Source organism: Dama dama, chromosome 22 (genome assembly GCF_033118175.1).
Source record: "Dama dama isolate Ldn47 chromosome 22, ASM3311817v1, whole genome shotgun sequence".
In the NCBI taxonomy this organism is placed as follows: Eukaryota; Metazoa; Chordata; class Mammalia; order Artiodactyla; family Cervidae; genus Dama; species Dama dama.
The window spans coordinates 20,760,389-20,771,696 of NC_083702.1; the positions used below are offsets into that span (position 1 = coordinate 20,760,389).

Here is an 11,308-nt window from a genome sequence, read left to right on the forward strand (position 1 = left end):
ATTAAGGAAACAATACCATTCACCATTGCAACAAAAAGAGTAAAATACTTAGGAGTATATCTACCTTAAAAAATGAAAGACCTATATATAGAAAACCATAAAACACTGATGAAAGAAATCAAAGAGGACACAAATAGATGGAGAAATATACCGTGTTCATGGATTGGAAGAATCAATATTGTGAAAATGACTATACTGCCCAAAGCAATCTATAGATTCAGTGCAATCCCTATCAAGCTACCAACGGTATTTTTCACAGAACTAGAACAAATAATTTCACAATTTGTATGGAAATACAAAAACCTCAAATAGCCAAAGCAGTCTTGAGAAAGAAGATTAATGGAACAAAACAGAAAGGAGACGAATGGATAAGAAATATGGTACATATACACCATGGAATATTACTCAGCCATTAAAAAGAATTCATTTGAATCAGTTCTAATGAGATGGATGAAACTGGAGCCCATCATACAGAGTGAAGTAAGCCAGAAAGATAAACACCAATACAGTATACTAACGCATATATATGGAATTTTAAAAGTTGGTAACAATAACCCTATATGCAAAACAGAAAAAGAGACACAGATGTACAGAACAGACTTTTGGACTCTGTGGGAGAAGGCGAGGGTGGGATGTTCTGAGAGAATACAACTGAAACAAGTATATTATCAAGGGTGAATCGGATCACCAGCCCAGGTTGGATGCATGAGACAAGTGCTCAGGGCTGGTGCACTGGGAAGACCAGAGGGATAGGATGGTGAGGGAGGCAGGAGGGGGAATACATGTATGTCCATGGCTGATTCAAGTCAATGTATGGCAAAAACCACTACAATATTATAAAGAAATTAGCCTCCAACTAATAAAAATAAATGAAAAAAAAAGAAAGAAAAGTAAATAAATAAAATATAGTAACTCTTCTGAATTAGGGACAAGTATCTTTAAATCAGAGAAGGTAATGGCAACCCACTCCAGTACTCATACCTGGAAAATCCCATGGACGGAGGAGCCTGGTAGGCTGCAGTCCATGGGGTCACTGAGAGTCAGACACGACTGAGCGACTTCACTTTCACTTTTCACTTTCATGAACTGGAGAAGGAAATGGCAACCCACTCCAGTGTTCTTGCCTGGAGAATCCCAGGGACCGCGGAGCCTGGTGGGCTGCTGTCTATGGGGTCGCACAGAGTCAGACACAACTGAAGCGATTTAGCAGCAGCAGCAGTAGCAGCAGCCTTAAATATGAAATGTTAATGGAATTATGATTTTCTCCATTGTAATAGAAATGACACAGTGAGAGTATAAGGAATACAAATAAATAATGCCTAGATTTAGCAAACTTACCTAAAAGTAAAACTTAAACATTGAAGTTACTCTTGATAAGGCGTAAATGTTCAGCTTTGATGAATGAAATGAAAGCTAGTTAACAGAATGGTGGTCATGTCCTTTGTCCCCCGATATCTTTTAAAAAGTGAAATCAGTTCTCAAATGTACTTGCTAAAGGACAGACTAACTGATACACTCCATAACCAAAGGCTCCTATATTCTGGAGCTGTGTGATGAAATAAACTCTCTTCAAAATACCCAAGTTTAGAATTTCCTGTTTCAGTGACACAGTGATGAGAAATGTACTTTTGCCACTATTGCTTCACTCTGGGCCTTCACAGGGCAGTCTGTGAAGGCCACAGACATCGTTTGATTATCACAGTAACCTGGCCAATCTCGAGAAGAGGCAGGACTCTGGCCTGTAGAAGGTATGTGTTTCCTTCTCCTTCCTAATTCCTCGTCTCATTTATCAGGAGATTACAAATGCTAACGTGGTTTGACTTAGGGATAATTGCTAAGCAAAGAAATTTGAAAGATATTGGTATCTGTATTTGATATTTTGGCATTTGAATTTTGGGGAAAAGTTAAGAATAAAAATATGAAGTATTTGGAAGATTTCTTAAAATGTTCAAATTCTTGCCTGCAGACATTATTCAGGGGAATACATACATGTATAACTGCGTTTGTTAATCAATGCAATTTAAAGTGAAGTATCATGAGCATCAGGACAAGGAACAGTTCACATTGTATTTTGTCATCAATAGACATATAATTAGATATATTATTAAGTATTTAACTCAGCCCTTAAAAATAGATTCTTAAAATGGATTCATAGAACTGTTAATGGATAATAGAATTCTTCACAGATCTAGTTAAAAAAAAAATCAGAATATGATACCTACAGTAAAATGCTGGATTAATTCAATTATATACACTCAAATGCTTTATAAAACCTTGATCATAATATTGAAAAAAGATAAATCACACTAACAGAGATTTCTGTCTTATAAATTATATTGCCTGATATGAATAATACCATGGCAATTTTATTAAAATAAGGAATAAAATTAATGTAAAATTTAATATTTGGTGTTTTACATGCTTTATATCATACACATTTATATTCTCATTTTAGATTAGTAAACTCATTTGCTAAATACTAAATAATTTCTGAAGATTATACATTGTAAATTTCAAAGCCAGAATTAATTGTAGATTGCACTGACTACAGAATCCATTGACTGAATTATTAAGGCACATTATTGACATATTATAATTGCTGACACAACTGAAGTTACCCTCAGTGACTTAGCCTCAGGATCTTCCTGGAAGTTTGTACCAACATTGTTCTTCCATAAATGATGTATGCTTTTTCTTATCATTTTATGATTTCATATCTTAGCCATTGTCAATTGTCAATTACTCATGTAAAATAAGTGTTTATTTAAAGACATTTTAACATTGTTTTGTCTTTATATGATAAAAAGTTTTGGAGAATTTAATATGTTATGTACCATTTTTACATGTAAAATATATATTTGATTTTTTAATGATTTCTTAGAGCTCCACAATCACTCAAAGTAGAAGAATTATTTGATAGCATCTCATTCCCTTTTCATAAATGAATGTCCCAATTAACATAATTTAGTGGAGTGTATGATATATGCCAATACTATTATTCCCTCATCTGTAGAAAGCTGTCTTTAACTTTTAATGGATTTTAAATTTACTGATATAATTGGTGCATTTTTTCACAATATGGACATTTAATTTGAACAAAGTTATTATAACAGTTTTAAAGGGTTTCTGTGAAATTTGACTTTCCATTGATCAGGATATTACTATTCATGAACTTTTTCAGTAATCTACTGATTTTCATTGTTCCAATAAAGAAGTAACATTATGTCAAACAGAGAATATTATCTTTTTAACATTTATTTGTTTTTGACTGATTGATGATTGGTTTACAATATTGGTTTTATTTCTGTCATACATCAGCATGAATTAACCATAGGTGTACATATGTCCCCTCCTTCTTGAATCTCCTTCTCACCTCCTGCCCTTTACCACCACTCTTGGTTATTAAACACCAAATACTATTTTTAAATCTACTTACTCTATCCTGAAACAGTTGTCTAATGGTCTACTGAAATGAGAACCAAACTTGGATTTGCTCAGCTGCTAAGTGAGTGCTCTTAACTGATCTCACACATCACCCAGTTTAACCCTTCAAGGCTTCCTGTGATTTTATACCCCATTTATTAACTACTTATGTAAAGTTTCCATAGAGCACCATCCTTGACATTAAACAGCCACAGAGATGAAGAACCAAAAGGAAAACTACTCAGAACCGAGTCTGGTTAAGGACGGCAGGAGACAGCAAATGAGAGGTAAGAGGGTGAAAAGATCAATTTTAGCAGCTGAGCAGAAGAAAACCTACGTGGAGTTAAACTTTCAAAACGCCTCTCATTATGTCAATGGAATGACAGGAACTACCACTGCAAGTGTAAGCCTTTACCCGCTTACATGATTTTATTAATGAGGCTTACAGCTGGAGTTTGAAATACAGCATTCTAATATGACATATGTGCTGTGCTCTGCTTAGTCGCTCAGTTGTGTCCGACTCTTTGCAGTCCCATGGACTATAACCCGCCAGGCTCCTCTGTCTGTGCGGATTCTCCAGACATGGATACTGGAGAAGGTTGCCATGCCCTCTTCTAAGACTACCTACCCAGGCATTGCTGTAATTTGGAGTCTTTGATCCAGAAATTGTGAAGCCTTATATTCGCTGAAAAAAGAATGGTATATTTTGGGAGGAGGATTGCAATGTTGTTTTGGGGTCCAATTTATGTCTTTGAATTCTCATGAATGTGGGATCTTTTGTTCTAAAATAACTGTTTACATTACTCCTTTCTCAGTGTTTCCTTTTCTCTCCCTGTAGATTCACCATCAGCTCGAGAGTAGCTCATTATTGTGATCCTGGGAATCATCTGTTTTGTCTTGATGTATACTATAGTGAGAGTGATAACTTTTATTCCACGTAAGTCAGGTTTTGAAAGATTATGATTGAACCTTTCATTTTAATGATCGTCAGTGCTTCTAAAATTTCATATTATTATGGAATATAACTCTTATTTTAATGTGTGCATTTAGCCTAAGTATTGAAGGGTTATTCTGAGATTGTGCAAAGTATAAATTACAGAATGATTGTAGGGAAAATTAAATATATACACAGATATTTTCTGATTTCATAACTCATAGATATACTTTAGGAAACTTAAACGCCTTATTGAGAAAAACAAATTAATTCTTGAGACTGCTTGAACCAAGTATTGTAAGAGGTGGTGGAGTCTCTTCTCTAAGGTTTTTGAAATATACACACCCCAGGACAGAGGATCCTGGTGGGCTGCTGTCTATGGCAGAGTCAGACACAACTGACGCGACTTAGCAGCAACTGCAGCAGTCTTCATTACCTCATTAATTATTCTTAAAGCAATTTTTTCCAGATCATCCTAAATCCTAAAAACACAATGTTTAAACTAAAAACTAAAATTGTTATGATTTATTTAAGTAAAGTCGCTCAGTCGTGTCCGACTCTTTGCGACCCCACGGACTGTAGCCTACCAGGCTCCTCTGTCCATGGGATTTTCCAGGCAAGAGTACTAGAGTGGGTTACCATTGCCTTCTCCAGGGGATCTTCCCGACCCAGGGATCAAACCCGGGTCTCCCGCATTACAGACAGACGGTTTACCATCTGAGCCACCAGGAAGCCCCAATTAACTTATTTAACTCAAGTTAATATTTTAAAAGGTTACTTCCTTTTTTTTCTAGGTAACCAAATATCAGAACAGAATAATTCCTCTCCAGTAACAAAGCTCCAGAAAGGTACATAATGATTTCAAACACTAATATAAATATACTTTGTATTTTGTCTCTCTCTTAGAAATAGATTTTGGGGTAGAACATAAATTATAAATATTCCTGAATATTCATCATAAGAGAGATAGAAATAGATTTGGGGGTAGAACATAAATTATAAATATTCCTAAATATTTATCATAAGAGAGACAGAAATAGATTTTGGGGTAGAAAATAAATTATAATTATTCCTAAATATTCATCATAAGAGAGGCTTTCTCCCTATGCAACAATATGATCACCATATCCATTATAGGCAATTGACTCTAATTTTATCTTGCTATAAGATATAAAAAATATTGTTGTTCTAAAACAGAGGTTTTAGTATCATATCTAAGAAATCGTTGCCTAATACAGGATCATAACTTTCACCTATGTTATCTAAAGCATTGTTTTTACTTTTTCATGTTTGTGCTTCATCCATTTTCCGTTAATTTTCACATGTGACCTAAGGGAAATATGATATCTTAAGCTAGAGAAAATAAGAAAAGATTTAGGGGTAGAAGATAAATTACAAAATCGGGCAACAAACTTGCCTAAATAATGATTAAGGGAGAGTGTTTTTCCCTATGCAACAAGATGATCACCATATCCATTGTTGGCAATTGACTCCAATTTTTGCCTGCTGTAATATGGTAAAAGACAAATAATTTTGCTACTCTAGAATAAAAGATTCATTTCTTGATTTTTAGGACACGTAAAGAGGAGATATTTTTATATGTTTGCTTTATATAGAGACATAAATTGGGGTAGGAGAGACTGACGCTGTGAAAGTATGGGTGAGATTTATTTTATATGTACCAGCCTTGAGGGCATATAGCTATGTTATATATATACATACATGTTTATATCTATGCATACATGTAAGTTAATTTTTGTTTTTTAAAATTCAAATTGCCTTTGAATAGTAATTCATAATCTTTCTCCAGAATTTCATTGTGGTTGTTGTCCAAAAGAGTGGTTTACATATTCCAACAATTGCTATTCTATTAGTTTGGAAAAAGAAACATTGGATGGGAGTTTGATGTCCTGCACTACTAAGAATTCTACTCTGCTTTACATAGATAATGAAGAGGAAATGGTAAGATATTAAGTGTTTCAAACACTTTATTAAAGGCTTGATTCAGTCAATATTACATTTGTTAGAGTTCACTTGTGTTTTTGTACATATTTGTAGTTGGCTTATTTTAAGATCTCTTAATATTCCATTAAACAATGGAATATGACTTCATGATACTTTATTTTCATTTTTAAACCATTAATGCACGTTTGGTGATTTCCAGTTCTTCTGCTCCTTGTTAGCAGGTGTTCTGATGGACCACCTTGTAAGGCTCACCTGTGTTGCCCACAGGATTCTCTCAACACAGGAGGAAAGGCTGACCTATGCCACCTGCTAGAGTTAGGTTAGTCATTGGGTGTTGGGAAGTAAGAGGCCCAGGTCACTTTATCTGATGGTGGGGAGGATACGGTTCAGTTCAATCACTCAGTCGAGTCTGACTCTTAGCGACCTCATGAACTGCAGCACGCCAGGCCTCCCTCTCCATCACCGACTCCCGGAGTTTACCCAACCCCATGCCCATTGAATCAGTGATGCCATCCAACCATCTCATCCTCTGTCGTCCCCTATACAGTCAGTTCAGCTCAGTCACTCAGTCATGTCCGACTCTTTGCGACCCCATGAATCACAGCACGCCAGGCCTCCCTGTCCATCACCAACTCCCGGAGTTTACTCAAACTCATGTCCATCGAGTTGGTGATGCCATCCAGCCATCTCATCTTCTGTCATCCCCTTCTCCTCCTGCCCCCAGTCCCTCCCAGCATCAGGGTCTTTTCCAATGAGTCAACTCTTCACATGAGGTGATGAAACTATTGGAGTTTCAGCTTCAGCATCAGTTCTTCCAATGAACACCCAGGACTGATCTCCTCTAGGATGGACCGGTTGGATCTGCTTGCAGTCCAAGGGACTCTCAAGAGTCTTCTCCAACACCTCACTTCAAAAGCATTAATTCTTTGGCACTCAGCTTTCTTCACAGTTCAACTCTCACATCCGTACATGACCACTGGAAAAACCATTGCCTTGACTAGACGGACCTTTGTTGGCAAAGTAATGTCTCTGCTTTTTAACATGCTACCTAGGTTGGTCATAACTTTCCTTCCAAAGAGTAAGCATCTTTTAATTTTATGGCTGCAATCACCATCTTCAGTGATTTGGAACCCAGAAAAATAAAGTCTGACACTTTTTCCCCATCTATTTTCCATGAAGTGATGGGGCCAGATGCCATGATCTTAGTTTTCTGAATGTTGAGCCTTAAGCCAACTTTTTCACTCTCCTCTTTCACTTTCATCAAGTCCCCTATACAAGATGCCCATAATTATTGTTCCCGCCCCTCCCACCTTGTTCTCTCATCATGGAGAAGTCATTAGAGATTACAGAGGATTAGGGCTACTGGATAGTCTCAAACCTCTTCACTTTTCTCTTCCCACATGCAGGGTTCTTCTTTCTTGTGTCTTTCATTAGTCCCCGTGTCTACAGTTGAACTGAGCAGGGAGTAACAGAGAGAAATGATTCTCTGACCCCTTGTCTCGTCCACTGGATTCCACAGAAATAGATTGCTTTGGGGTTTATCTAGTCAAAGAATGGTGTCAGACTCAGAAAACTAAATCTTCGGCTCTCATGTCACTTATTTTCTCAATTTCATTGCCTTAATTTTCTTCTAAAACTGAAATTCTGAGGATTGTATAATAGTAGAGAAATGCAATGATATACTCACAGTATCCAGAAAAAAGAACATCACAGAATCTTAAAACTTATTTAAAGCCTTGTTATATTAGTTTTGACATGAGTAAAAACTAAATTACATGAATCAGAATTTTCCTTACTGCACATATTCTATTCAATTACTCCACCTTCTTATCCCTCAGGCTTAAGGTTAGATACAATTCACAGCTGTCAATATCCCCAAGTTGATATACTAAGTGTATTCTTTTGTGGGATATGTACAACTAATTCATGTCTTTGTAAATACTCCCTTTATTAAATGGTCCTCAAAAATAACGAAATTCCTTTTTAACATTAGAATAAGTATAAGTGTTTGATAACTGATAAGTCATAAACTGATGGGTATAAATGTTTGAATTAATTTTGAATCAAAAGTACAGACATGGTTAATATTTATTGCAATATTAAAAATTCCAGCTTACAACTTTTATGATTTTAGTATTACATTTGGAATTTAACATGCTCATTCTATTCAAAGAACTAAGTTCAGTTCAGTTCAGTCGCTCAGTCAAGTCCAACTCTGAGACCCCATGGACTGCAGCATGCCAGGCTTCCCTATACATCACCAACTCCAGGAGCTTGCTCAATCTCACGTCCATTGACTGCCATCCAACCATCTCATCCCCTGTCATCCTTTTCTCCTGCTTCAATCTTTCCCGGCATCAGGGTCTTTTCCAATGAGTCATTTCTTCACAGCAAGTGACCAAAGTATTGGAGTTTCAACTTCAGCATCAGTCTTTCCAATGAATATTCAGGGCTGATTTCCTTTAAGCTTGACTGGTTTGATCTCCTTGCAGTCCAAGGGACTCTCAAGAGTCTTCTCAAACACCACAGATCAAAAGCATCAGTTCTTCAGCGCTCAGCTTTCCTCAGCTTTCCTTCAACTCTCACATCCATATATGACTACTGGAAAAATCATAGCTTTGACTAGACGGACCTTTGTCGGCAATGTCTCTGCTTTTAATATGCTGTCTAGGTTGGTCATAGCTTTTCTTCCAAGGAGCAAGTGTTAATTTCAGGGCTGCAGTCACCATCTGCAGTGATTTTGGAGCCAAAGAAAATAAAGTCTGTAACTGTTTCCATTGTTTCCCCATCTATTTACCATAAAGTGATAGGACCAGATGCCATGATCTTAGTTTTTCAAATGTTGAGTTTCAAGACAGCTTTTTCACTCTTGTTTCACTTTCATCAAGAGGCTATTCAGTTCCTCTTCGCTTTCTGCCATAAGCGAAGGGGGGGCGGGGGGGGGGGGCGGGGTGGTGCCATCTGCATATCTGAGGTTATTGAGATTTCTCCTGGCAATCTTGATTCCAGCTTGTGCTTCATTCAGCTTGCCATTTCATACGATGGACTCTGCATATAAGTTAAATAAGCAGGGTGACAGTATACAGCTTTGACGTACTCCTTTCCTTATTTGGAACCAGTCTGTTGTTCCATGTCTGATTCTAACTGTTGCTTCTTGGCCTGCATACAGATTTCTCAGAAGGCAGGTAAGGCAGGTAAGAAATACCAATTTCTCTGATATTCCCAATTTCTTTAAGAATTTTCCACAGTTGTGATCCACACAGTCCAAGGCTTTGGTGTACTCAACTTTTATGTATTATAGTGTTAGATGTAAAATCTAACATACTCATTTTGTTCAAAGAACTAAAGATCCTATGAAAGAATTCATCCTTTGACTTGCATTTTAAAAAGTAATAAAAATTTTTCATAATGATATTTAAGTGAAAATTCTTTATTTTGGGCTAGAAATTTCTGATGTCCCTATCAATTACATCGTGGATTCCAGTCTTCCGTGAAGGTCGTGGTCAACCATGGATGTGGCTAAACCGTTCAATTTTCAAACTAAAGTAAGTTTTTAAAATGAATGCTGTATAGAAGAGGAAAAATAAAGAAATGTTATTAATATGAATACATTTGTTTTCATTGAATTATAGAAAGCTGAAGAAGATGTTGAAAGTTAATAAAATGTTGATATAAATGTTCAAAAATGGGCTACTCTGTAGCCCATTTTCCTAATAACAAACTCTTACTGAAATTTTATTAAAAACGTCATTACCCATTTTCAAAATATCTTTTATTACAGTTACATTTTAATACTATTGCTTCATGAGTTGTCTTCATAGAATATAACAGAATTATACTTTTTGTTTATAACAGGATAACATACTATTTACGTGATGAACATAAGTGTGCTGTACTATCCTCATGGGGCATAAAAGCAGAAGACTGTCAGACTCCAAATGCATATAATTGCAAGCATAAGCTTGAGAATTAAAAAGTGAGTTTGGGTGCTGTTGAGTAACTTTATCTTTTATGAAAAGGAAATGTTGTTATGATTACATAAATTTTGAAATGAATTATGTTATTTGTTTTAATAATGTTTTCAAAAACCATTGAAAGAAAACATCGAAATTCTGTAAATTCCTTCAATAAACATTCCTTCAATAAATTCCTTCAATAAAAATTCAAAATAAACATAAAAATAAAGGTTCAAAATAAAATAAAAAAATAAAAATTCAAAATAAAAATTCAAAAAAATTTCCTTCAATAAAAAATAAATTAATTTTAAAAACACTGTTGAAATATAATATGCACACCGAAAAGTATAGATATCACTCCTTTTGTGTCTGGCCTTTTTTACTCAACGATATGTTTATGGCTTTCAAACTTTCTAAAATGTCACGTTTCCTGAGTCTGTTTACATGAAATATCAAAATTTGATATTTGAGAACAAGGACCAAAAGGAGCAATTACTAAGAGCTATGGGGAGATGAGAAAGGAAATGACTGCTACTTGATCAGTGATGAATATTTTCTAGATATTGATAGTGGTGATGGTTGTAAACTGTGAACATATTTAAAATCACTGATTTATACAGTTTAAATAGATGGATTTTATGGTGTATAAATTGTATCTCAATAAATATGTTTAAAATAAAAACTTCTTGGGACTGCATTTAATATTTAAAATAATTTATAAAGAGAGACATCTTTAAAATATTGGCTGTTACAGTCAATATACTTTAAACTTCCATGAGTAGATTTTCTTTAAATTTTCCCTGTCAGATTTTGTGTTTCTCTATTTTGAGATGTTAAATACACATGGGTGTTTCATAGTCATGATTTTGTAAATGACACTCTTATTTTAAAAATTTTAGTAATTTTTGGTGCAGTAAAGAGTAATATATTGAGGTTTACATGTTGGTCTTATAGTCAATAAGTTCTCTGACTTTTTGTATTAAGCCCATCATTTCAAATATTTATTCTTATGGATTTTATATGAGATCAG

At 35.3% G+C, this 11,308-nt stretch overlaps 1 pseudogene; it reads left to right on the forward strand.

Moving 5' to 3' along the window:
- The first annotated feature begins 1,647 nt into the window (after nt 1–1,647).
- LOC133043271 (NKG2-A/NKG2-B type II integral membrane protein-like) lies at nt 1,648–10,523 on the forward strand (annotated as a pseudogene).
- Nucleotides 10,524–11,308: the final 785 nt, after the last annotated feature.